Source organism: Peromyscus leucopus, chromosome 5 (assembly GCF_004664715.2).
Source record: "Peromyscus leucopus breed LL Stock chromosome 5, UCI_PerLeu_2.1, whole genome shotgun sequence".
In the NCBI taxonomy this organism is placed as follows: Eukaryota; Metazoa; Chordata; class Mammalia; order Rodentia; family Cricetidae; genus Peromyscus; species Peromyscus leucopus.
Window position 1 is genome coordinate 74,078,550 of NC_051067.1, and position 27,755 is coordinate 74,106,304.

Consider the following 27,755-nt stretch of genomic DNA (forward strand, 5'->3'; position numbering starts at 1 on the left):
AAACAATTGCAAAAGACTGTGAGTTGCCTTATCCCATTATATGAATTCTCTCTAATTGATTTATAGAGATAAAAATTACATTAGTGTTTGCCTGTGGCAATGAGGGATTATGGAAGGACTGCTCCTCTTTCTGGAATGTCTTCGGAGATATTAAAACCTAAAAATGACTGTGGTGCTGGCTGTATAACTATGGTGTATAGTAGAATATTGAATTGTATTCTTTAAATGAAAATGTGTCATGACATGCAAATTACATTGTAGCAAAGCCATTTACAAGGTCATGTAATAATTATGATTCCAGTAACAGTTGCTTATATTGAATTAACCTTCCAACAGATAGTGGTCACAGAAACTGAAAAACATAGAAAGCCACAACTAAAAAAACAAACTAACAAAACAAAATTGGAAACTGACAAAGAGCCAGAAAGTGAAAGGAATTTAATCTCTAAATAAAGGGACAAAAGATATGGGGTCTACAGGGATTCAGTTGATTTATAGAGACAAAAAGCACATCAGTTTTTTCCCTATGGCAATGAAGGACTATGGAATGATTGCTCCTCTTCATGGGATATCTTCTGAAGATAGTGAAATCAGGGGAAAAATCTAGTTTACATAGTGCATGGAGGTCAAATACTGGGAGCCTTGCTTCAAATGGGTCCAACGACCTGGAATGGATGTGTAAAGTTGGCGCAACGAAGAAACTGTGACCACCTGTTTCAAACAAGTGGTCCCAGATAGCCTGGGCCGTTTTTATTTATACAATTTCAATGGTTTGCATGGAACACTTTACCATCAGATCTGTTTCCTTGAGTTTCTAAAAATGGTTACAATAATTACCAGTTTGTTCCTTTGTTTCTTTCCCCTTGCGTCCCCCAACCTTCCCACCGGTAACCGTTACCTATTTGATCCATAGCTCTAATGTTAGATGCATAAGCAGTGCTACAAGCAAGGAAGCTTTCTGGCCAGGCACACCTACACGTAGGGCAGTGTGCCCTGTTAGCGTTTAAAAAGCATCAGTCTGTTTGTCTTGAGGTAGCAGAACCCAGAGTCAAGCTCTGCTAGGGAAGCTGGAAACGAAGGGAGTGAATTGTGGGAGAGAGCGAGCCAGGGGAGAGTATACAGCCATCTGTGCCCAAACACAAGTCAGCTATGCAGTAATTTGCACAGTGGTGAAACTGATGAGAACAGCCACAGAGATGTGAAGAGAACACTGCCATCCAAGGGCTCGGGAAAGAGTATTCCAAGAAGGTCAGAATGAAAAGGGACTCCCTCTGTACAGATGGCGTTCTAACATCATTATAGATGTGGTGGTGCCCACTGGACTGCAGAGAAATTTGCCAGGTTTCTCAAGCAGAGATAGTCTTCAGTGGTCAAGCAGGCAGGAAACACAAAACAAAACCTGCAGCCCAGGGGAGGAAGGCTGATCAACTGGAGGCAGTGGAAACCCACTTAAGAAGTGGGGAGCACTTGGCAGACCCCCAGACTGATGAAACGTAAGACACAATTATAATACTAGAGCTGCAGCTCAGAGATGAAGATACAAGTAGGAAGAAAGAAATAATTGGGAAACTAATTTGAAAAAACTAGTATGAGGGCCAGAGTGACAGCTCTAAGTACAGTGCATGTCATACAGGCATGAGGACCTGAGTTTGATTCCCTAGAACCCACATGGGCATGGGGGCAAATGCTTGTAATCCCAGGGTTGGAAGACAGAGAGAGATGCATCCTTGGGCATTATTGGCCAGCCATCCTAGCCTACTCTGTGAGCTACAGGCCAATGAGAGACCCTGTCTCAAAAAACAAAGTGGAAAGTGGACAGTGACTTAGGAATGACAGCTAAGGTTGTCCTCTGGCTTTTACACACAGGTTCACACATATTCATGCGCACGCGCGCGCACACGCGCACACACACACACACACACACACACACACACACACACACGCACATTCACACAAATGTGTGATTCTCTTAGTATCAGACCATATGACTTAAAGGAAAAGGATACCTGGGTGCTAGTGAGATAGCTGGATGGGATAAGGCGCTTGCTGAGTTTGACCCAAGAGACTCAAATGGTGGAAGGAGAGAACTATTACTTCCATGTTGTTCCTTGATCTCCCTCCATATGTCATTTTTAAAAATCATTCTGGTCTATGCCTTTAATCCCATCACTCAGGAGACATGAGGCTTGCAGAACTTGGTGATTTCGAGAGCAGCCTGGTCTACATAGCAAGTTCCAGGTCAGCTAGGGCTACAGAGTGAGACCCTGTCTCAAGAATATTTTTTTATAGCTAAAAATACTTACATGAAATAGGGATATTTTATGTGATGACAAAACAGTCTGATCATCTAGAAGCCATGAAAATCTTAAGCATGTGCCCATAATAACAGACTTCAAATGAATAAGATTTGAAAGATAGTAGTATAAAGCTAAAAGGATAGATAAATATTCATCAGATTAGAGATTTTTTGCAGCCCTCTATAATAAATAATACAAACACACCAAGAAAATAAACAGTGATGTAGAAGATTTGAAAAAGCTTGGCTTAGCTATAATTTGTAGCCCATTATGCCTAACATCAGAAGAATGCATATTCTTTTAAAGTACCCATGTAGGGGCTGGAGAGATGGCTCAGAGGTTAAGAGCACTGACTGCTCTTCCAGAGGTCCTGAGTTCAATTCCCAGCAACCACATGGTGGCTCACAGCCATCTGTAATGAGATCTGGTGCCCTCTTCTGACCTGTAGTCATACATGCTGTATACAAAATAAATAAATAAATAATAAATAAATAAAGTACCCATGTAATGTTTACAAAGGCAGCAATCAATCTGTGTACCATAAAGTTGAATACCAATAACTTCAGGTACCAATTATAATAAGTACATTCTATTAGTTCAATTAGAACTTAATCAGTAGTCAATAGTATGTTTGGTAGAAAAGCCTCATGTAATTGGAAATTAAACAATTTGTAACATAAAAGTGTTGTTGAACTTGGTGAGGTCACAACCTTGTGCCCCAAGTCAGGTCCAGCCACCTGTCCTCAATGAGCCAACTGAAAGAGCCAAATAAAAGCAGGAAGCAGGAAAAGGAGTTTTCTTCAATGTGGCCACATTGGGAAGAAAGCCAAAGAGATCCATGCCAACTCCTCAAGCCCTTCTTCAGGGTCATGAAGTGAGATCAAATTTAAATAGAGGACTAAGGATGTGTGCACATCTAAGCATCAGCTCAGGGTGTGGTTTTGCCCATTGTTAACCCCTCATTGTCTGGTTTTCAGTCTCATCCTGTATAACTGTGTGAAAACTCTTGCATGGAGACAAGTCTCTGCTCTGACTGGTTCTTTTTCTTTCTCTCATCATGAGATGCCTGGTTAAAGGCCCATTTCTTTGGTGTCCATTTTTTTTTTAATAGTCAGATAGTCAGGTTGGGAGACACAAAGTGTTTCTTTAAAGCATCTTAATTTGTGTCAGGACAATTACAAAATCATAATAGAAGTAAAGAATATTTCAAATTAAACAATAAAGAAAATGCAAGGTTTCTATATTTGTGGGATGTGATCAAAGCAGTGCTTTTAGGGGACTGTGTAGAGCTAAATGCTAATGTTAAGAATATGAACTATGATTTTAACTTACAAATTTAGAAAAAAAATTAAACTCAAAATAATTCAAGGAGAAAAATAAAGATAAGAATATCTTAGAAGTCTACAACTAATAGATGAAATTAAAACCTAGAAGTTTTTTTCTAAACCGCAGAGTTCATAAATCAAGGAACAGGGAACATACATACCAATTGCCAATATTAGGTACAAGTCCTGCAGACACTGAACGATGATGAGGCATCACAGTAATAAAAACCTCAAGCCAGTAAAACTACACAGTGGATCTGCAACGAATAAGCTCACCAAACCCAACAGAAGATGAGCTAGAAAACATGAACTCACATAAACGGCATTTATAATTTTAAAACTTCCCAGGAAGAAAACTGTGTTCTATGTTTTTGGTCACAGTGTTACATGCTTAAGGAACAAGGCATTCTTCCATAACTCTTAAAAGCCAGCACAAGGGTAAGCCTTCCCAGCTCCTACCAACCACACCCTGTGAAAGTAGACCCACATATGAATGACCTCACCCAACAAGACCCTGGTGAAGAGAAACTCAGGTTTCCCCCAAAATAACTAGCATATTAAATCTAGAAATACATTAAAGAGATTACACATTGGAGCCAAGTTTAAAGGTTAATGGTATGTGGTAAAGGTACTTGCCACAATGACAGGATAAGAAAGAAAACTCACATGATACTGCCAATAAGTTCAGAAAAGCATTTGATTACATGCAACTTGCATCTATGATTAAAATTAAACTTTCAGTAAAATGACTAGGAGAACCCTTTCTCAGGTGATGGAGTACATCTAGTCATTTAATTGAAAGTTTAATTTTAATTAATAGTAAATTAAATTAAATTAATTACTGTAAATAAATTTATCAAAATTTATGGAAGATATGCTGAAGATATTGCCGATTAAAGAAAATCTGGATAGAGAAGCACGTGATAAACTGAATTAATTACTGTTAGTGTCACTGTAGAACCACTGCCACTGTGACCCAGAGCCCCACTGACTCAAGTTGCAGTGCTTGGCAAGCTGACTCAAAGTCATAAGGAGGAGCACAGGGTCCTGATGCTCTGAATCAATACTCAACGAGAAGGAAGCTGGAGAGCTGTACTATCAGATTCTGGAGTTACTCTAAAGCTTAGAACTTCATATGGTGTTAATTGTTCCAAGAGGAGATAAATAGATCGATGGGGCAAAAGAAAGCAACCAGAAGTAGATCCACACATATCAATTGATTTTTTTTCTTTAAAGAAAGGTTTCAAGGCATTTCAATGGAGAGAAAAGTCCCTATTAATAAATGCCCTTGAAATACCTGGCTAAATGTAGTGGAGGTGGAAAAAGTGACAATCTTGAATCAGGAAAAAAATGTTGAAAGGGCACATAAATCACTGATCATAAAATACAAAAATGGATCAATTTGGATTTATGAAAACTAAAGACCCTTGCTGGTCAGAAGCCCTCATTTTGGAAGCCTTCCCTTGCAGAGAGGAAGGGTGGCCTGGATGCAGTCATGGCTCCTCAGGTGTCATCTTATCTTCTCAATGGTTCTTTTAGCAAAGGCTAGAAGTAGAAAATAACAGTGGAAGAGCCACTAACACAGAAGCAATAGCTGTAACTGTAAACCATGAATAGCGCAATAACTTCCTTGTGAAAACGGAGGGTACGGTCCCAGGATGCCTTAGACGGCCCACAGGAGAAATTAGTTCTTTCAGGGGCTTTACTCATTCCTGGCCATTGGCATGATGCTTTCTGGATAGCATCCCCCTGCTTTGCACCCTGGGCCTGCAGCAGGCCACATTTTCCTCTCTCACCAAGGCACACTGATCTACAACCCACATGTATTTTTACTCACTGTTATCTCACTTTTCCATGATTTTGAGTTAGAAAGGACAAAACCTACTGGCCCTTCTTATCTAACTCCTCTGTAAGACTATATCACACACTTGTTGTTCCAGTGGCAACTCCCCAGGAACAGAGTTCCTGAATGAAACTCTAATGGGAAAATTATATGTATATATAACTATATATATAATATTAATTAATTATATATTCTATTAATTAATCATAATTAATTTATATATATTTATAAAACCACTTTGCGACATTCCCAGGGCCTTCTAAATGCGGGAGTGTTGTAATGTGAAGCTGGTTACAGTACCAAGAGGGTAGTCAGTCCAGCTCAAGGACGGATGCTCTGCTTTGCTTTAGTTCTGGGAAGTTCAAGAAGAACAGCTCCACTTGATATGTAGTGCTACAGTAATTACAAACAGGACAGCCACAGGACCGCACACCTGACTGAACACTGGGAAGGCAGGAGTTCAGGGTGACAGCCCTTTGAAGGACTCGGATTTTCTTTGCCCTGTCCATCTGCAGCAAGCACATGGCATTGCTAATGAGACTGCACCAGGGACTAAAGAATGAAAGTTTTCAGAATCAAGAAAATGTATCCACATAAACAAGCACATGTCAGAGAAAAGTCATGTCTAAGGCATTGTTCACATTAACTTCTGAGACTGATAACACTCTTGGTAGGGAACATATTTTTAGTCAGGGGACAAGTAGCTAGAGTTTTCCTGCCTTGCCCACAGTCAGGACAAATCTTTGTCACCCGCCAGTCCCACAGCCGCTCAGACCCAGCCAAGTAAGCACAGAGACTTATATTGCTTACAAACTGTATGGCCGTGACAGGCTTCTTGCTAACTGTTCTTATAGCTTAGATTAGTCCATTTCCATAAATCTATACCTTGCCACATGACTCGTGGCTTACCGGCATCTTCACATGCTGCTTGTCCTGGTGGCGGCTGGCAGTGACTCCTTCTGCCTTTCTGGTCTTTCTTTTCTCCTCTCTGTTATATACTTCCTGCCTAGCCACTGGACAATCAGTGTTTTATTTATTGACCAATCAGAGCAATTTGACATACAGACCATCCCCCAGCACAGCCAAGTGCAGACCATCTCAGACACCTGCACTCAGGCCCGTAGTCCTAATCATCCTCTATGCGGACCTGCTGGGTAAAGCCACGAGGAACCCAAGAACGGGCTCCCACAGGACATACAGAACATCCCACAGCAAGTCATGTCTAAGGCATTGTTCACATTAACTTCTGAGGCTGATAACACTCTTGGTAGGGAACATATTTTTAGTCAGGGGACAGGAAACAGACCAAGCATTTGTCTGTAGCCTGTCTCTGCCTCCTCTTGCAATGCATCTTAGCTTTAGCACCAAGACCTTTTCAACCTGGTTTCAGCTGTCCCTAGTGTCCAGCAGACTGCCTCCCGGACAGTAGTAAGTTAGGCCCTCAATATCTTCCCTCCGAGTTCACTGGAGAGTTCAGCTGCTCTGTACTCATTCCTTCAAGAACTTATTCTGTCCCGAGTAGCTTCTGACTCTTTGTCATTACATTAATCCTTTCAGATGAGTTTCTTTTGGAGACATTTTGAATATATAAAAAAGAAATCTGGTTGCAGACTTTAAGTATTATGGTAAACAATAGCAAAACATTTTTTGAGTAGTTTGTCCTTTTATTTGAACCTTTAAAATAACCCTGCTTATATAGCACATCCAAACATGCTGGCCTTATGTAAAAATTCAAAGGCATGCAGTGGCAGAGCACTTGCTGAGACTCTTGTCATGGGTATTCTAAGACCTCTCCCTTTTCTTTATGACTTGGGCATGCTCATGTGCCTGCGTGTATTAGAGCATTTGGTTGGATCTGATGATAACTAAAGGTGAAACACTTTCATATGTCCATCAATCTATTCATTCATTCAATAAATTGAACATACTACCCAGCAGTGTAACAACTGTAATGTAGTGCAATGAAGTGTGTCTCTTAATAAATGTGTGTGTTTCATAGTAAAGACTGTAGTGGTACAGAGGATTAAGAGTCTGCCACCACCACAGCAGAGAAACATGGCAGCAGGTACCTGGCATGGAGGAAGAAATGGTTGACATCTCAGACCACAAGTAGGAGTTAGAGAAAGCTGACTTGAAATGGCACAAGTCTTTTAGCTCTCGAAACCTACTCCCAGGGGCATACTTCCTCCAGCAAGGCCACACCTCCTAAACCTCCCCAAAGAGTGCCAAGTATTTAAATACCCTAAACCAACTGGGGACCAAGTATTCAAATATCTGAACCTATAGGGACCATTCTCATTTAAACTACCCCAGATAGGCAAAGAGTTCTGGAAACCAATTATGTTTTCATTTGTAACTATAAAAGCAGTATGGCTCGAACATGGGTGTGTGTTATATGGTGCTAGAAGAGAGAACTAATAAAGGATAGTAAGGACTTAAAGAAGACCAACTTGTTGGCCATTATAATCAATGTAAACTTAATTGAATAAAAATGTCTCTAATCAGGAGTAAATATCAGATTTTTATTTTGCATTAAAAAAACTCTTAAATATGGACAGTACACTGGTAGACTCATGTGGCAAACAGATATTAATGACCTACTATGTTCCAGGTCCTATGAATCAGACAGAAAAATAAACCTCCAGCCCCATGCAGGATATTTATAATTTGTACCCCCAAGAAACACCAGATAAGAGAAGTACAAAGTTCAAAGGATTATTACTAAAGCAATACACTACAGTAAATTCCATATAGATCATGAAGCTAGTGTTTCCTGGGAAAGATTTAGAATCCTCTCTGACCCCTGAGATGTTTTACCTCATCTTGAAGGATGAATAGAGCTAAGAAAGGCATCAACGGCTTCCAAGTCACATGGAACAGCAAAGCTTTATCAAGAAAGAAAACCTGGCAAGTCTAAAGATACCGTGGCAGGGTTAGGCTTGGGTGCAGCAGGGCAGGGTTGGTTGTGGCAGGGCAGGGGCTTGTGTGCAGCAAGGGGGGCTTGGGTATAACAGGGTGAGGTTTGGATGTATCAGGGATGGTTGGGTGCAGTAGGTGGGGTCAGGTGCAGTAGGTGGGGTTGGTGCAGTAGGTGGGGTCAGGTGCAGTAGGTGGGGTCAGGTGCAGTAGGTGAGGTTGGTGCAGTAGGTGGGGTCGGGTGCAGTAGGTGGGGTTGGTGCAGCAGGTGGGGTTGGTACAGTAGGTGGGGTTGGTATAGTAGGTGGGGTCGGGTGCAGTAGGTGAGGTTGGTGCAGTAGGTGGGGTTGGTGCAGTAGGTGGGGTCAGGTGCAGTAGGTGGGGTCAGGTGCAGTAGGTGGGGTTGGTACAGTTGGTGGGGTTGGTATAGTAGGTGGGGTGGGGTGCAGTAGGTGAGGTTGGTGCAGTAGGTGAGGTTGGTGCAGTAGGTGGGGTCGGGTGCAGTAGGTGGGGTTGGTGCAGTAGGTGAGGTTGGTGCAGTAGGTGGGGTCGGGTGCAGTAGGTGGGGTCGGGTGCAGTAGGTGGGGTCGGGTGCAGTAGGTGGGGTCGGGTGCAGTAGGTGAGGTTGGTGCAGTAGGTGGGGTCGGGTGCAGTAGGTGGGTCGGGTGCAGTAGGTGAGGTTGGTGCAGTAGGTGGGGTTGGTGCAGTAGGTGAGGTTGGTGCAGTAGGTGAGGTTGGTGCAGTAGGTGGGGTCGGGTGCAGTAGGTGGGGTTGGTGCAGTAGGTGAGGTTGGTATAGTAGGTGGGGTTGGTGCAGTAGGTGGGGTTGGTGCAGTAGGTGAGGTTGGTGCAGTAGGTGAGGTTGGTGCAGTAGGTGGGGTTGGTGCAGTAGGTGAGGTTGGTGCAGTAGGTGGGGTTGGTGGGGTCGGGTGCAGTAGGTGGGGTCGGGTGCAGTAGGTGGGGTTGAGCGCGGCAGGGGTTGAGTCGGAGGGTCAGAATCTGAATGTTTGGGCCACACCAAACCACGTGGGCCTCATTTAGCACCTGAGCTGAAAACACCACAGGAGGACAGGATATCTGGGCAGTCATTTATTCTCAAATGGTTGCAGAAAAGGGAAATTTATGCTGGCCTTTAAATTTTTCTGTAATCTTAAGATTGTTTTGAAGTATAAATATAATGGGAGAAATCCATCTTCTGAGCATAGGAGGCCTAAAAGGAATAGACATTTGGTAATGAACTGATGGGGCAAGAAGAAAATGTGAATTTGTGCTGGGGTTCAGCGGATGCCTTAGAACACACACACAATGTAAGTTCCGTGCCGGTGTGAGGAGGTTCAGCGTCTTCTGTCTGGCTTGGTGCTCTAGGGGGAGGACTCCGGCCTTATTTTTCTCAATGCTGAAACCAAACACATGACAGAGCAACTTAAAGAAGAAAGAAAGAATTTGTTCGGGGTTGGAGTTCAGGGTTCCATTGTCCAGAACAACTTGCAGCTGTCGAGACTGGGGGCTAGATACTTGTGTCATGATTGGGAAGCAGAGAGCCCAGGCTGCAAGCAGGCCCAGGCCATGACTCTCAAGGCCCACCCCTCCTGACCTCCATCTGTCCTGAAGGCCCCAAGTCCTAAAAGTTACATAGCCACCCACACAGCACTGACAGCTGGGAATCAAGTGGCCAAGCACAGGAGCCTGTGGGGACATTTCATTACCGTCAATGGCAAGCTGAGTAAAGATGATTCAGCAGCAGACAAAAATGGGATCCCTGAGACCAGAGAGGATTTGGGAATCTCTACCACGGACTCAGGTAAAGCAGGGAAGGAAGGAAATCCAGCAGGGAACAGACACAGTTAGTGTGCAAAGACAAAGAAATCTATCAAAGGGCTGAATATCTTGATTTAATTAAGCATAGGGCAGTTGAAATTAAGGCATGATAAAAAGGGGGAGTGGGGGAAGAGACCTTCTGTGTGTGAGAAAGAGATTTCAATGACAGGACTTTTCCGGTAGTGTTGGGATCTGAGGCACGGCAGAAGCAGGAACAGCTAAGCCTGAGGAAGAGGGCAGAGGCAGTAGGGTAAGGTGTGGAGGAACCGTCAAGCGAGGGTGGGTGGCAGAGGAAAGAAGGGGAGCTGAAGGAGGGAGATGTGGAAGGGCAGTGCCTTGGACATGAGATGAGAGCGATGTGTAAGAAGTGGGTTTTTGCATAAATCTCAATACAGAGAGGGAGAACATTTCTCTAAATGTATGTAATTACCTGGCTCATCTGGTCTTGGAACCCTTAGACTGAAGGACACCTGCTATGCTGGTCAGTTTCTGTTGCCAACTTGACGCAACAGTAGAATCGCCTGGGTAGAGGAAACCCTCACTGAGGAATTTTCCAGGTCAGATTGGCCCGTGACCAAGTCTGTAGAGACTGTCTCGATTGATGTGGGAGGACCCAGGCCACTGTGAGCACCACCATCCATATGCAGATGGCCCTGGGCTGTGTAAGAAAGCTAGATGAGCATGAGCCAGTGAGGGAGCCAGAATCAGCATTCCTGCCTCCAGGTTGCTGCCTTGAGTTCCTGTCCTGACTTCCCTCAATGATGGACTGTAAACTGGGAGTGCAAGCGGAAATAAACTCTTTTCTCTGCCCAGTTGCCTGTGTTCATGGTGTTTATCACAGCCACAGAAATCCAACTGGAACATCTACTGATTGGACTTTTGCCAACAAACGAACTCTACTTTTTTGTGACCAGACAATTTTTATTACAAAAAAAAAATGTAAAATAAAAATAGAGCAAGCCATCTGTGAAAATGGTGCTTATTTAGGAAAGTTTTACCTCTGAATGGGCTAAGGTGTCCTAGTGGTTAAATCATTTACCCTAAGAATCTCAATTAAGGAAAAGAGAAAGCCGGGTGTATAATGAAACAGTAAAAGCATGTATGTGTTGGTCTCTATCACTACAATGCTCATGTGTTTAAAAAGAACCCTTCTCCAAAAAACAGCAGGAGGATTAGAAATATACTGAGAAAACGATTTGTCACTGTCTCTTGAGGAATTCTGCAGAGTTCTACAGTGAGCCCCTTTGATTTGAAGCTGAGTAATAAGGGCACGCCATCTCAGATGGGATGAGAAGTGAGTCAGGCTGAGGTGGCCGGCAGAGAACGCCCTCTCAGAGGATTTTGATGTTATTTATGTTACTCGCTGTTAGAGTGAATTTATAAGGATATGCAGAATCTCCTGTTGTTCACTTTGAATGAGAATATAAAGGATTTTACACCAATAGAGACTAAGAGATAAATGCAGGGGTGAGGGGATAATTATATTACTTTAGTTAGCATATTGCTCTTACAGCCATTTCTCCCGTGGGAGAAGACCACCAGTTCCGGTTCTGAATGGGGGAGGAGAGGGCAGAATAAATATTAAAGGTTATATATTTAGTAACCTGCCAAGCGATCATTGTGTCTCCAAATCCTCCAGTCTCTTCCGTGTCCCACCCGACCTCCTGAGAAGTAGAACCCTCCCTGGCATAGAGAACAAAACCCACTGCAGGTATTCAAGCCTTTGCCTGCAAACTGCACATCCTGCGCCACCTCTCCAGCTTGCTTGCACTACCCGGTGCAATACTAGTGCAGTGTGAGTACCTGTGATGCCCAACTTTAGAGAATATTGATGAAAGGAGAAGTCACATGTTCAGTGCAGATGTTTTCTGGTTTTTATGTTGTGATAACAGGACAGAAAGGCAGGGCCTCAAGCATCCAAGGAGAGACTTGACCACGGAGTTTCATCCTGGACCCAGATGCAGTTATCTTTTACAGAATGTCCAATCAATGATTGAATGTGCAGGGTCACCCGCATCTTCTTATTTCTTTCCAGAGCTCTGAATACTGTATTTGCAGTGATCATGTCCCATAGAGGGAGACTTGAGCTAAAGGGCCCTTCTGAGCCTCCTTTGTGAGTGTGGTTTGCATATTTGCAATTTTAGGCTTTAGTTTGAACTGTGATTTATGGAACCTATTGTTTTGTGGTTTGCAATTTCTTTTTCAGTCAGTTAGGGAGGAGGATCACTGATAAGAGTCTTCAGACTGTGAACAAGAAGTTGTTTGTTTGTTTTTCCTCCTAAATGGGGTAGTTGAGGCTCAGTGAAAAAAGAGAAGCTATATATTAAACTAAGCATTTGGGCCACTGCTGGGGACAAGCCTTTCTAGGGGTCAGGGATGGTTCACTAACTGACCACAGGCTTTGTGTATTCCATTCTGGATTTTAAAACAACTTTTGCTGTTTTGTGTAATTCTTTTATCTTGCGTTATGTCTGTTCCTCAATTCCTCCCTTCTCACCTGGTACAGGTTGGCTCTTTTTCTGGGATTTTGGTTCCCCTTTTGTCTATTGAAGTCTGGGGTTCTTAAGATGTACTAGTTTCTCTTATGTCCTAGCACCATTGTCTCTCGGTAGGTATTAAATGTGGTACATCTCTATTTTGCTCTCCAATCCCAAGTCCTTAAAAAATGCCGTCTGTAAGTAATTTTAAGAGCCAGATATTTAAAGAGACTATAATGAAGCAAGGAAGCAATTGGAAATCCATTCATGTATTTGTGTGTGTGTGTGTGTGTGTGCGCGCGCGCGCGCGCGCGCACGCGCACGCATGTACACATATGTGCCTCGATAGTAGCTACAGGTGAATATCAGATGTTTTCTTCCATGGCTTTCCATCTCATTCTTTGGCACATAGTTTCTCATTAAACCCGGAACCTGCTGATTTTGCTGGACTGGCTGCAGCCAGAAAGCCTCAGGGATCAGCTTACTCTGACTCCCCAGCACTGAGGTAGTGGATGTACACTGCCACTCCTAGCTTTTAATCCGTGCTGGGGATTGAATTCAGATCCTGACAGTTATAGGCACTTTCCTAGTCAAGCCATCTCCCCAGCCCCTTTTCATGCATTTTAAAACTACTTTGTTTAAAGGAGATACAGCCTCATGGGGGTGGGGGAAGTAACAAAGCATGCAATTTTAAGAATAGAAATCCAGTTCTCCCTCCATGACTCTTCAATGCTCCAATCACCTATTCCAAAACAGCCTTAATACTTCATTGATTGTGCATCCAAATGTTCCTCTTGACAAACTACAGGCAGTCAGGCTGTTCTCTGAAACATGTTATCATTTGACAGTTTCTCTTAAGGGTGCTTTCACAGGAACAGACCAGTCTGATCTTAATTATTTTAAGTCCCATGATTTTCTATTGTGTGGCAGTAATAAGGATGACACCATTGACTCTACCCTCCATCTGTGAAGAATACTTTCTCTTGCAAACACTGTTCCCGTGAATATTCTTGGACAGACATCTTTGCATATTTTTATAATGAATGTGTATGTAGGGCAGTTTTACAGAAATAGAATCCCTACTGCATTTTGTACTTCTGTCTTTCTCCTCACTCTTCCCAGGCCTTCTGAGCCTTGGCTCTACACAGTCCCCCAGACTTGCTTCTGGTCTATGAAATAGCCCCTGCTGCCGCTAACCCCTATGAACTTCAAATAACCCATGGATCCTTAAGATAAAGGAGGAGAGGTTGACTTCATCAGTCAGGCCCTATTGAATCCAAAGTTTCCTGGACTTCCTTATGTTTTACAACCAGTACAGGGGCTGGAAAGATGGTGCAATGACTAAGAGCTCTTACTGCTCTTGTACAGGACCTGCCTTTATTTTCTAGCACCCACATGTGGCTCACAACTGTCTATAACTTCAGTTCTCGGGGATCCAATGCCCTCTTCTGGCTTCCATGGGCTCTTGAATACACATGGTACACACGAACTCATGCAAGCATATATACATACAGACAAAAAGCAAGCAACCAAACAAAAACAACCACCATAGACGGAGCTAAGGTCCAGAGTTGAAGATCACTGAGATGGTTCCTGGATTCTCAGTCTTCTGACAGCTGTGGGTGCATCTCTTCAACTCTAAAGTTCTGGATCTGAAGTAGCGATCATTTTTACATTTCTTTTCATGAGTTATTTCAGTTTGTTTTTTAACACTCAGTTTGCCCATTTATTAACTGCATTATTTATCATCATTTTTTTCATTTGATCTTCTTGAAAATATTTTTCCACATAAATAATGTTATGATTTTTCAACTCATCTGTTTGGTACTTTGAACCTTTGCTAAGTCATCAAGCATTCTATAACACCCAGCTTCCATTGAAGGTCACCTTATTTTGTATTCTATCTTTCCTCTGTTAATGAGAGACTAAAGTGATGAGACTGAAGCTCTGCCATCTTCTAGCTGTGTGACTCTGTGGACATACGTCCCCTCTGTGTTCCCACAAGTAAAGTGAGGAGAACAACCTCCCTATCAGTTATCTTTCCATCACTACATCACAACACCTGAAACAATCAACTTGTAAACATGAAAGGTTTATTTCATCTGATAGTTCAGGCACTTTAAGTCCATGGCTGGGTGGCTCTGGAACTTTTGGGCATGTGATGGGGCAGCAGCACATCATAGCATAGACCTGCGGCAGAGCAAAGGCACCCACTTCGTGGTCTGGACTTGAAAGAGAAAGGGAGAAGCGCAGCTGTTCCCTTCAACACCCCGGCTCTTAGAGACCTTCCACTAGCCCCACCTCTTGATCTTCCTACCACCTCCCAATAGCACCAAGGTGGGGGCTAACCCTGTAATACATGGGCCCCTGGAGAAACAGTCCAAATCCAAGCTATAGCATTCTGACCTTGGCCTCCACAAACTCATGCTCATCTTACAACACCAAATGCACTTAGAGTCAGCATTCCTTCTTAAGGGCTCTACTGTTACTCAAAAGTGCAAGTTCAAAGTGTTCTCTGTGATTCTAGACAAACTCAGCTGTGGATCCTTGAAAGAACAAGTTACATACTTTCTACTTACCACAGAGTAAACAGTCTTATTCCAAAAGAAATGAGTAGGCAGATAAAGACCTGAAAGCCAGTGGGGCAAACATTACACCTTCCCACCCCATGCCTGACACCCAGAACATACCAGTTTCCAGTCAGTTAAATGCATCAATATCGAGAAGACCTAACTTCCACAGCAGATTTCCAAAGGTGCAATATGCTGATTTTGTGTTCCCCAATGTATTGTGAACACTAATAAACTTATCTGGGGTCAGAGAATAGAACAGCCACTAGATAGAGGCTAGAAAATGGTGGCACTCACACCTTTAATCCTAGCATTCCAAAGGCAGAGATCCATATGGATCTCTGTGAGTTCAAAGCCACACTGGAAACAGCCAGGCATGGTGACACATACCTTTAATCCCAGGAAGTGATGGCAGGAAACAGAAACATATGTAAGGCGTGAGGACCAGGAACTAGAGCCTGGTTAAGCTTTTAGGCTTTTGAGCAGCAGTTCAGCTGAGATCCATCCATTCTGTATGAGAACTCAGAGGCTTCCAGTTTGAGGAAACAGGATTAGCTGAGAAGTTGGTGAGGTGAGGTTAGCTGTGGCCTGTTCTGTCTTTCTGATCTTTCAGCGTTCACCCCAATACCTGGCTCTGGGTTTGTTTTTATTACTAAGACCCTTTAAGATTCATGTTACAGTGTAACTTCCATCTTGCTGGCGTTTTAGAAGATGACAGAGAGGGTCTATCTGGCGAGAAACTGAGAGCAACCACCAACCAAAGCCAGGATGGAGATCCTCCTTGCCCCAGGCAACTGAACCCCAGCAACAACCCCATGTGTATGGAAGTTATCATCTCCTCCTTGAACCTTCAGATGGAATCTAGTCATGAGCACGGTGTGAATGCACACATGTAGAGGACTCTGAAGCTGGCAGGATCTGGATTCTGACTGGCTGAAGACAAGACTAAGCAAAGTGAATGTTGTTTAAGCTGATCAGCTTATAGTAACCAGTCATACACAGATAAGTAACAAACCAGCCTAGGCTCCCTGCCTTTATCCATCATATTGATTGCTCTTCTTCTTTAAAGACTCATGGCCTGTTTGCCTTCTCTATTTCTTTCCCTGTACCTACTTACTCCACTCTACAGGATTTAGTGTGGTCTCTGTTGGTATTTGAAGATACATGTCATTTAGAAGACTCAGTTGTTATTTGCAATGTGGCAAATATCAAGAATGATTCCTGCTGGGTGGTGGTGGCACACACCTTTAACCCCAGCATTAGGGAAGCAGAGACAGGCAGATCTCTGTGAGTTTGAGGCCAGCGTGGTCTACAAAGTGAATTCACGTAGAAACCCGAGAGAGAGAGAGAGAGAGAGAGAGAGAGAGAGAGAGAGAGAGAGAGAGAGAGAGAGAGAGAGAGAGAATGATTCTTGTGTGTTGGTTATAGAACTGGCATTCCTCAGTCCCTCTGAGTTAATAAATGCTTCTATAGCACCGCACCTTCATTGAGCTGCTAAGGAAACCAGGTGAGCTGTGGAGCTTTGCCTCACCAGTGGTGGAGCCTGGACTGGCCTTGCCCACTTTGTTTTATCCACCAAAGCATGCTGCAGTTTTCCTCTTCTAACCTGTATATTTGCAGAACCTTGCAAGTGAACTTAAAAATAGTTCTTGCTCTGTTCAGCCTCTTCTGATTCCTGGTGGTAGCTAATTTGTTGTGTGCATTGTGTTTTTATTTAGTTCTAAACCAGGCGTATCTATCACTGGGGCAGCAATCCAAATGACTCTCTTACAGATGTCTGCATTCAGGGCAGAGCAGTGCACAGTGGGTCTCCAGGTTTGCAATGGCCTTCCAGCAGAGTGAAGTCAGCAATCTTGTGCTGTTTTAGTCCATGATAAAGACAGCAAAACCCAAACCAGTAAAGCTCTGATTGTGTTCTGAGCTCATTTGTTCCCAAACTGTATGTTTCCCAAGAGAGATATTTTTACCTCCCTGACAAGTATTTTAGCTCACAGACAAACTGCATTTTTGAGTCATTTTAAGAGAGGATTCAAACTGTTAAAGTTATGTTTCCATTAGTGCGAGAACTGAATGGAAAGAGGAGTAAATACATTTATTCGATAAAGTAAGCAAGCACACAACGGCAAAGCACCTTTCAGTCTCATCCAGGAGCTGCTGAGACCCACTTTGTTTTTTAATGAGACCTTTCCAGGTGATTCTCAGGGACAGGAATGCTCCAAAAGGATTGTTCCCAATCCTCTTCATGGCAGAGATGCAAAGCACATACAAAGATATTGCTTCTCTCCCAGAATGCACCCTTTTCTGAACTTATTTTAGTGTTCTCTGGCAGAATATGGTTGTGGTGAGTCTAGAGTAGTTATTAACAGGTACTCAAAGCATCCATATTGGTTGCAGAGTACACAGGCTGCACAATCACACTGGGAGGCCTCCACCCAAAGCAAACCCATCCCCAGGAATTATCTTATTAACTCTTTCTGTCCTTTTAAAGGACTCAGTTACTTATCTACTTCAGCCTCGGTATGTGGGGACTGACAAAATCATTTTATTCTTAAAGTTTGAGGTCTTACACTTTTTCAATGTTATCATGATATAAATACATTATTTACCATCCACTGAGCACCAACAATCAATGTTGGTTAGTTATTTAGATTAATTTTTTCTCTGATTATATTTACCATGTAAACTTCTGATGTGTGGATGCATAACTAACAATATGACCACTGTATCACTGCCAATACTAAACCTTGTAAGATATGTGTAGACACACATTCACACATGCAATTGTGCATTTATATTGTCATAAAGTAGTGCTTTCTTACTAAAAAATTCATACAGTATTTCTTTTAAAAATTTTATTCTTGAGATTATAATTACAACATTTCTCCCTTTCCTTCCCTCTGTCCAAATCCTCCCATATACTCCTCCCTAGTCACCTTCAAATTCATGGCATCTTTATTTAAAACTAATTGTTATTGCATGTATATATGGATATACATATATGTTCTTAAGTATAACATGATGAGTTTGAATAATGTTACTTATATGTGTGTTTCCAGGGTTGATCATTTGGCACTGGATAACCAACTGGTCTACTCTTCCCCAGGGATAACCTTTCCTTCCAAGCTTTCCTCAGTTGCCTATAGTTCTTTGTGTAGGTCTGAGGCCTCATAGGCTTGTCCTCATATACTTTAATATGTCCATTTGTGACTTCCTTGTTCAGCTCTTGTTTAGGAGGTCATGCTGATGAGACTTGGGTATAGCTTAGCATTACTAGGAGACACAATGTCACAGCAAACTTCCTGGTCCTCTGGCTCTTACAGTCTTTTTGCTCTCTCTTCCACAGTGTTCCCTGAGCCTTCAGTGTTGGAATGTTTTGAGATGTATCCATTGGGACTGAGTTTCACAGCTCTGCCTTTTGATTTGTTGTGATTTTCTGTAGTGGTCTCTGTCTCCTGCAAAGTTTCTCAATGAAGGGTGAAGACTACACCTATCTCTCTCTCTCTCTAAAATTTTATTTTAGTAAGAAAAGAAAGTACTACTTACTTTATAACATCCAAAGGGAACTTAGGAAGCAGAGACAAAGGCGCAGGTTTCTATTAACATTTTCTTGGTAACTAAGAAATGTATAATCTTAGGGCGAAATTCTTAAGAGGAATAAATAATAAAGTATATTCTCCATGTAACATTTATGCTTGTTCCCCTTTTTGCTTTGTTTTCTGGAATAAAATAAGGGTGCTATATTTAGGAGAATAGTGAAATATACTTTCATTTCTATATATAGATATGGATCTGTAGACACTCACATGCACATATAGTCTAAGCATGTCTAGTAACATATCAAGTAGTTCATGCATATTGTTATTTTCACTAAATGCATCTCCAGAAAGCTTTTCTGTAATCATCCATTTTGTGAGAACGTGATCAGGAAGGATGAGGTGACCATCTTTCATAAACTGTACACCAGAATTTATTTTTGATCTAAACATTTCTTTTGAACTTGGAATCTGAGGCTGTGAATTCTCAAGACAGTCACTTCTTAGTGATGTGTCTGTGTGTTTGTTCTGTTTATTAGATTGGGCTGTTCCCATGAAGAACCTCTCCTTGTAGGGAAACGGGGAAACTGAGTCCAGAAAGAGGCCTGTCTTTCCCACCATTCACCCCAGCACATGGCTTCCCTCACTTTGCCATGCTCTTTCCCAGCTGAGGGTCCATAGCTGCCTCTGGGCATCCTGGTCCTTGAATAGCCTGGGAGAGGAGAAGCTGATGAGGTTGGAAAGTCCTGGACGGAAGGTTCCCATGCTGACTGGTGTAAAAACTTTAGCGTCATTGGATGCTACCAAGTTTGAAGATGTTTATCTTGTAAAAACCTTTGGGTTCCAAGGTTAGACCCCATTTAGATGGTACTTCTTAATTAGACACACCCTACCAAGCAGCAAGTATACTCACTACTAAGACTTTGCAAGCCTGTCATCTTTTATCTTTAGTTTTTAATTTCGTTTTGTATTTTCAGGGATATTGTGGATTTTTAAAGAACTTACCAGGTGCTGTGTATATGCTGACACAGTGACCTCCAAGTATTTTATAATTTTAAAGTTATCTCTTTATTTTATATTTTAAATGATTCATTCCTTTTTGTAATTTTGAAGTAATAGGAGCCAAGTACAAAATAATAAGCTGTAGCCCATGGCTGTGTGGGCATGTAATCATAATAATGATCCCTGTCACATGTGTGGTCTTTGTGTAAATGTACAGCTTCATCAAGTACCTTACATTTTTATTTTTTGGAGTTCGAATGAAACTTTAAATAATTAATTTAATATTTATGACCATTATTATGCCTCCTATTAACAAGTAATATTGTTCTAAACCAAACTGTCCTCACAACCCCAGCTAGCAGGAACCCCAAAGCATGTAACACTTCATTCACCCACAAAAGTTGTTTGATTCTAGCCGGGCGGTGGTGGCACACACCTTTAATCCCAGCACTCAGGAGGCAGAGGCAGGTGGATCTTTGTGAGTTCGAGGCCAGCCTGGTCTACAGAGCGAGATCCAGGAAAGGCGGAAAGCTACACAGAGAAACCCTGTCTCGAAAAATAAAAAAAATAAAAAAAAAAGTTGTTTAATTCACCTTGTCTCTGAACTGAAGCAACTGACACTTGTGTTAATTCGGAAAGCAGTGCTGCTGTTTATCACTAGTGCTCAGGTCCCCAAAGTACAGGGCTAGACATGAGCATCACACCATGAGCATCACACCGTGAGCATCACACCATGAACCTCACACCATGAGCATCACACCATAAGCATCACACCATGAGTGTCACACCATGAGTGTCACACCATGAGCATCATACTGTCACCTCCCAGAGCTCCAGGAAGGCTGTCGGACCATGCTGGTTTTCGACCAATGTACCTCTAAGCAATCCTTTTTGAAATGCACTAGGTGTTTTGTCTACTGAGCCAACAGGATCTTGTTTCTGCTTCTAAAGTTGTGACTATCCTTTGAAAATATATGTTCAATTCAAAAGCATTTTTCTATTTTGTGACTATTTGAGAGGCCTAATGAATATTCTTTTTCACACTATTAGCTGGTTTCAGTATCTATGGAAGATTGGAACCCAACAGACTTCAAGCCATATACTTTAAAGTCATAACCTATTATGTGCTGTCATGTCAGCATGTAGAAAGTAGGAGGCAGGAGAAGATCAAGTTCAGGCCATCCTCAGCTATGAAACAAGTTCAAGGCTATACAGGAAGACCCTGTCTCAGATAACCAAGGGCTGAGGATACTTCAGTGGTAGAAGCCTTGTATACTCAAGGTCCTGTGTTCAATCTCTAGCACTACACATACAAAATGTCTAAACTGAAGAAACAGAATAATTACCCATGTAGATTTACTGGAACAGGAGGGGAAGACATAGAAGGTTTTCACCACTATGTAGTAATTTTTAAAATAATTGAAAATTTAAAAATTAGTGCCCAAAGTGTCCAGTCCCATCAGTAAGATTGGCTGATAGGTTTTCTAAGTATCTAGATAAACATGCCCATGGTTAGAAACCAATACCTTCACAGAGGAGGGTCAGCCCTTCACACTTAAGACATTGTTTACAAAGATGATAGAGGAAGCAAACCTCTAAACAGCGTGAGCTGCCCAGACACTATGTGGAAGAAATCAGTAGGTTTGTATGACACCTTCTGCTGCTGTCCCTGAGTCTGTCTCTTCCTTTCTCATGCAAGCCCCTCAGCCTGGGATGTTTCACTTTACATTGTCCATGATCCCTAGACTGTGCCCATTTATACAGAAATTATGAGTATTCTTCAGTACTTGGATTACTCGATAGATGGAGTAATAGATGGAGTGGAACATTCCCATCATGTTCCCCACATAGTTGATGTATCTTTACAGCTCTCATTATCCTCTAGTGCTAGGGAAAGAATGGAGACAGTTTTCCCATGGAGTACTATTTTGGAATTCTGCCTTCAGCATGTCTTCCAATAAAGGAACTTTCTATGGATTCAGATTCTAAAAGTGATCATTTTGATAACATGGAGCAAATTAGTTATTGTCATCACTGACATGTAGTCTCTTTTCCCTTAAAATAAAGATGGTAACATGTACTTGGGCCCAAAACATGGGTGATGAAGAACAATATGAGCATAGCATAGAGATCAATATGTGGCATGTCTGAAGCATGATCCTAATTATTCTTATTAAATAAAAACCCAGAATCAGATACTAGGGTGAAATCTGAAAGATCAGAGAAGCAGAGCAGTCAGCTAATAGAGATTTCTTACCTCTATGAATCCTCAGACTGTATGGGTCCAAGATCCTATCTCCACCCACCTTATATTCCTGTCTTCACCTCCCTAGTGCCGGGATTAAAGGCATGATCCCAAGTTCTAGGATCAAAGGTATAAGCCACCACTGCCAGGCTCTGTTTCTCTTTTAGACTGGATCAACCTCTTATAGTCCAGGGTGGCCTTGAACTCCTGATCTTCCTGCTTCCTCCTCCCAAGTGCTGGGATTAAAGGTGTATGCCACCACTGCCTAGCCTCTATGGTTAGCTAGTGCCTAGCTCTGATCTCCAGGCAAGCTTTATTAGTCCGAACACAAATAAAATATCACGGAACTCATGTCTCAGTCCATTTTCTGCACTCGTAACAGAACATCATAGGCTGGCCAATTATTAACAAAAGAGGCTTATTCTGCTCACTGATTTGCATGCTGGAAAGCACAAGCACCCGGTGAATGTAGGACCAGCATCCAGTGAGAACAAATGGTAGAATAACACAAAGCTCAGCTTAGCCTGGTGGGTGGTGGGAAGAACCGAGCAACCAAACCTGAGAAAGGTGCTAAGCAAGGACCATCAGAGAAGAGCAAGCACCAGCAAGACACAGAAAAACCAGCTGAACTCACTCTTATCAAGAGCCCATTGCAGAAATATCCCCACTGCTGCCTTTTGACTCCAACCCATTCATGAGGGCAAGACTCTCATAGCCTAGCAATTTCTTGAAGGCCCCACCTCGTAGTACTTTTACAGTGACAAGAATTTCAAAATGAATTTTGGAGGGAGACGTTGAAGCCAGAGCACTTCCATCACTATCATTATTTTTACCCCACGAACATGGCAGCTGTCAGTTTTATGTCATAGAATCATCATTCGTAAATCCTTCAGCTTAATGAATTAATCTTCCTTTATTCTTTTCCTACAAAGGCCTATTATAGAATGCTATTAACTTATGGTTGGGCAAGGGCAGTGTGTTTCATAGTCATTTTGTTAAATTGTATGTTAGTATGTAAAATTTAACATGTCATAAGACAACAAAACTTTAGAGACCCATTTTGGGTGTCTTTTTCTTGTTATATACCATACCAGTGAGCAAGACCTAAATCTGAATTATCCTATAGGCAATTTATTCCTAACTTATTACAGAACAAGCCTGTACTTCATCCCCATCACTTCTTTTTTTCTCTCAGTACCACTTGTATATATATACATAAAAGTCAGATATCATGTGTAACATGTATCATATATAATAGATTAATCTGTTGCCAATTATAGCCAAGCGCTGTGCCGGGGAATTGCTTGCATTTTTTTTCATAATATTTTTATTGATTGTTTGGGAATTTCACATTGTGACCCCTGAGTGCATTCACTTCCCCATCCTCCCATGTTAGTACCCCACCCCCACCCCCACCCTCTGGTCATACCTTCCCCCCCCCACACACACACATACACACAAAGAAGAATAAAAAAAGAAAAAAAAAACAAGCCCAATTTATGTTGCCCATATACTCACTGGAGCATGCTCAAAGTCTCGGTGGCCAGCCCGTTAAAGAAGATTGACTCCTTCCCCACCCCCACCCCTGCCTGAATCCTTCAGTTGTGGAGAGCTGTACTTCAGCATCCTTATCACAGTTCTTAAGAGTTCTCCTTGATGGTTTTCTGTCTAGGCTGTTACTTTGGGGCAGGGGCAGGGTAGAGGTTGTCACAGAAGCCTTCTCTGTCCCTCTTTCTCAACTGGTAGTCTGAAATCATCAATACCACTGCAAAAGTAGCTTCCTTACCCTTTACAGTCAGCAGGAGCGTGGATCATGGACTTCATCGCTAAATGTTCTTGTATATATTATGTCCCAGCAATAAAACAACTGAGTTACAGAAATAATTACTTCAAAATAGAGCTGTCGAGTGAATGAAGGAAGCTTAGCATTCAACAAGAGTAAATAATGTCCAAATAAGACGGAACTCTGAAGTTGTGTGGGAGGAGAGGGAAGTGTCAGGGATACCAGCCTGAGCTTGCAGGGAAGGACCTAGGTTGAAGTCTCCTAATTTACTCTATTCTTATACATCATTTCCTTTTATTGGCTTCATTTCAAACACAACCATCCTTCTCTCAGCCACCCAGGCTTAAACTCTTCATATGTCCTTAATCAGATGTTTTTTTTGAGTCAGGTATTCTTTCCTTTGTTCTAACAAATGACCGAACTCTTGGTCTCTCTACATTGATTACATGAAGTGGTACCTTCCCCCTTATATCTTTGCTGGCTTTATTTCATTTGACATACTCCGATGGAGGCCTTTCTGGCATGCCAGGATTCAGTCTCAGTGTCACAGAAACAGACAAGATGAACATGGCTGCCACAGTGCCTGCCCCTGCTGGAGGAGAGACGTGATGAACAAGTAGAGACCTTGAGGCATCACACAGGAAGTCCTCTTCCTCACAGAGGAAGGAGTCTTCTGGCCAAAGCCAAAAGGGATGGGCAGAAATAATCCTGGTACAGGTGAAGCACGGGACTGCGTGAGGAACATCCATCGAACGAGGCCACGTGTGCAAGGGTCTGCAGGCTCGGGTGGGAGCAAGATAATGGCACAGCAGAGATGAGTGGGATTCTGAGGTGCTGAGCCTTGCCAACCATTTGAACGAATTTTCATTTTCTCCGAAGAGTCTGAGAGCCACTGAAGTCCTAAGCAGGATGGCGATGTGAGCAGCAGCATTCCTACAGTTGATTGGGGCCTGCGCTGAAAGCCACAGAATTAAACAAGGAAAAAAAGGAAATCTGCCTGCAGGGTGAAGCACTCCAGCTTGTTCCCCCTTCCAATCAATCTTCCTGCCTCCGCTTTCTTCCTGTTCCGTAGTCCAGCCAATCCCATGACAGCCTGTTGCTAGATGAGTTCCTTAACAAATATTCAGACCTCTGCAGGAAGAATCTTAATGGAGTGCTCATGGAGTAATTCCAGATTCCTCACCCTGTTATTCAAAGCTTCCAGTGCTCTGGGCCCGCCCTGCTCCTGTCTCAGAGCTGGGTCATATGTGCTTCTCTTTAGTTATCCTTCCTCACTGTAGCCATACACACTAGACATTTCCACACCACCTTCCGTCTTGCCTCCCTCCAGCTGTGACTTCACTGCACACTTACACCTACTCCTCCTGAAGTCCTTGCTCAGGTGCCCACACTCCCAGCTGAAATAAACTCAATTTTGCTGAAATTATTTGCCTTTCCTCTAAATCTTCCTTATGCTTTAGGTCATAGGTTCATAACATCAGTCTCTTCCTGCTAAGAGAGTGTGTAGAGAGGCTAGTGGGCATAGCTCTCATAAGTATGAGCTCTGAACAGAATGCCTGTGTTCAGACCCTGTCACCAACACCTCCAACTACCAGACCCTGGGCACATTACTTCAGTTCTCGGTGCCTCTCTTCTCGTCTATAAAAGTCCATAGGTAAAAAGTGTTGTGGGGACTAAATGGGCCTACATACATAAAACACGCTCAGTGTAGTGTCTAGACTATAATAACTCCTATGTAATATTTCATATGAACATGTCATTTCTTTTGTCATATTTTTAACATCTGTCCTGTGCATTTGTAACTTCTTTGAAGATCAAATGCACAGCTAATTTGTGTTTAGGGCTGCTCTATTCCTTTCTGAATAAATAAATATTGAATATATCAGTTAAAATAGCAATGATTGGTGAGTCCAAGGGATTTTCAAATAGTTTATTTTCAAAATAACATTTTAAAAAATCTAAATCAATGTTAAGAAAATACTGTGATTTTTTTTTTCTACTTATAAAGTACGTGAACATACAGAGACCCGTGCCCTTCTATAATTCTACTTTTGGTTTAGAGATTAAAATATGTAAGACATGAGAAAGCTACATAGCCAAAAGAAAAGAAAGAAAGAATGACTGGAAGGGTAGAAAAGCATCCAGGAAAACAGTGGGGTGTGATTATAATGCAATGAAAAACTGTAACTTTACAACAGAGAATAAGTAAATTAACTCTCCTACAAAAATTAGCCAGTATTTACTGGGTCTTCTTTGCAGTGGGTGCTGTTTAACTACTTATCTCTCTGCCTATTCCCCGCAGAACTTACTGTACAATGGGAAGCTGTCTGTAACTCAGAACTGAGTGCCCCCAGCAGTCCACACTGACAGAATAATATAATCTCAAAACCCATTTCTAACAGTTGAGATCCATGTGTCGTCATTTTTTTACTCTGGTGTCTCTAATGTCTAACTTGCCATTTCATTTTGCTGTGAGAAGAAACAAGGTGGTCCCCAAATCCCTTAGTCATGTATCAAGATCGCCCCAAGTTCTCTCTTCCTCATTTAGCATCAAATCCTTACTGAACAATGGCACTTGCTTTGTAGAACTGTTAATTATCACTGCTTTCATATGCAAAGAAAACATTTCTAAAATTAATGAGATAGAATTTATTATACAAATTTACAAAATTTTAAGTGGTTTTGTCTTTATATATTTTTTTCTGAGCTCAAATCTTGTTCTTATAAATCTTAAAGGTAAGGTTTTATGTGTATATTCACTCTCTCTACACACACACACACACACACACACACACACATTCACACACATACACACACATGCACATACATGCAGTAAGTTGGAAAATTAATAATACATTTTGTGTAAGTGAAAGAATAAAGTCAAAAGTTATTACTTGACTTCCAGAAGACACAACGTGGTGATGTCTTGGGTATGTGCCTACTTTTATCTTTGAAAAATGTCTCCTTGAGATTTTTGTCTTATTCTTTTTCGATTTCCTAAAATATTCATTCTGTTTCTCAAATAGTTGAGAAATGGGAAAGAGTTATAATTAATGCCATTTTAGAGACACAGAGGAGAGGGACTGTGTTTGCGCAGTGGTCGAGAGCAATGTTAGCTGCTCACATTAGACACACTTCTAGTTTAAAAAGCCAAAGGTGACACTCAGGCTTTGGCCACCACCAGAGTTTGTTATGACAGCCTTGACTTCAGCAGAATACGTTCATGCCTGTTGATCCAATAGGTAATTGTGAGCCTCCCCTTGCAACTTTGTTCATTCTTTAGCACTATTCAAAGCTCCCTGGCAGAGTTGGACCAATTTTTCTATGAGTACTTGCTGAAATTTACATAGCAGTGTAAGAAAGGCAGTGGAGTGTCTTGCACATGTCTTTTGTCTGTCCCATAGAACTGGTCACTTTTCTGTGGCCCCACTGAAGTTGCTCAGGTACCTATTATAGCTCCTATATTATGTTAATGCAATTTTTGGCATGCATGTCTCTCTCCTGCTTCTTTTTTGGCCTCAACAGCCTGTAGAAGAACATCTGGAATATTTCATTTCTGTTTATTAAAACTCTGAAGTGAGATGCAAAGACTTAGTGAAGTCATTGGCTCATATTAAGTAGGAAAACCAGAGTGTCGGGTGGATTGTTGAGAGGTACAGTGTGGAAAACCTTGTCAGGGCTGCCTTACACAGGGGAGGGCCTTGCTAGAAGCATGGGAGAGTGAGAAAGGTTATAGTAGAGAAAGGCAGAGGAAAGCAGTCTGCAAGGTTATGTTGAAAGGAAAGAGATATATATTTGCATGCTACAGACTTAGATGCAGGTGGTCAGAACTCCTTAAAATTAGATTTCAAAAATTTAGGTTTCACTGAAACCAACAGAGTTTCGTAGTTCTTCATTCTCAGTAATGAATTAAAAGAGCATTTAAAAGAACTATTTCAGTGAATGTA

At 42.0% G+C, this 27,755-nt stretch overlaps 1 protein-coding gene across 1 annotated transcript in view; it reads left to right on the forward strand.

The window, feature by feature from the left end:
• Positions 1 to 27,755, forward strand: part of Gpr158 (G protein-coupled receptor 158) — a 360,681-nt gene that overhangs the window by 273,266 nt on the left and 59,660 nt on the right. The gene's annotated exons all lie outside the window — the stretch shown is intronic.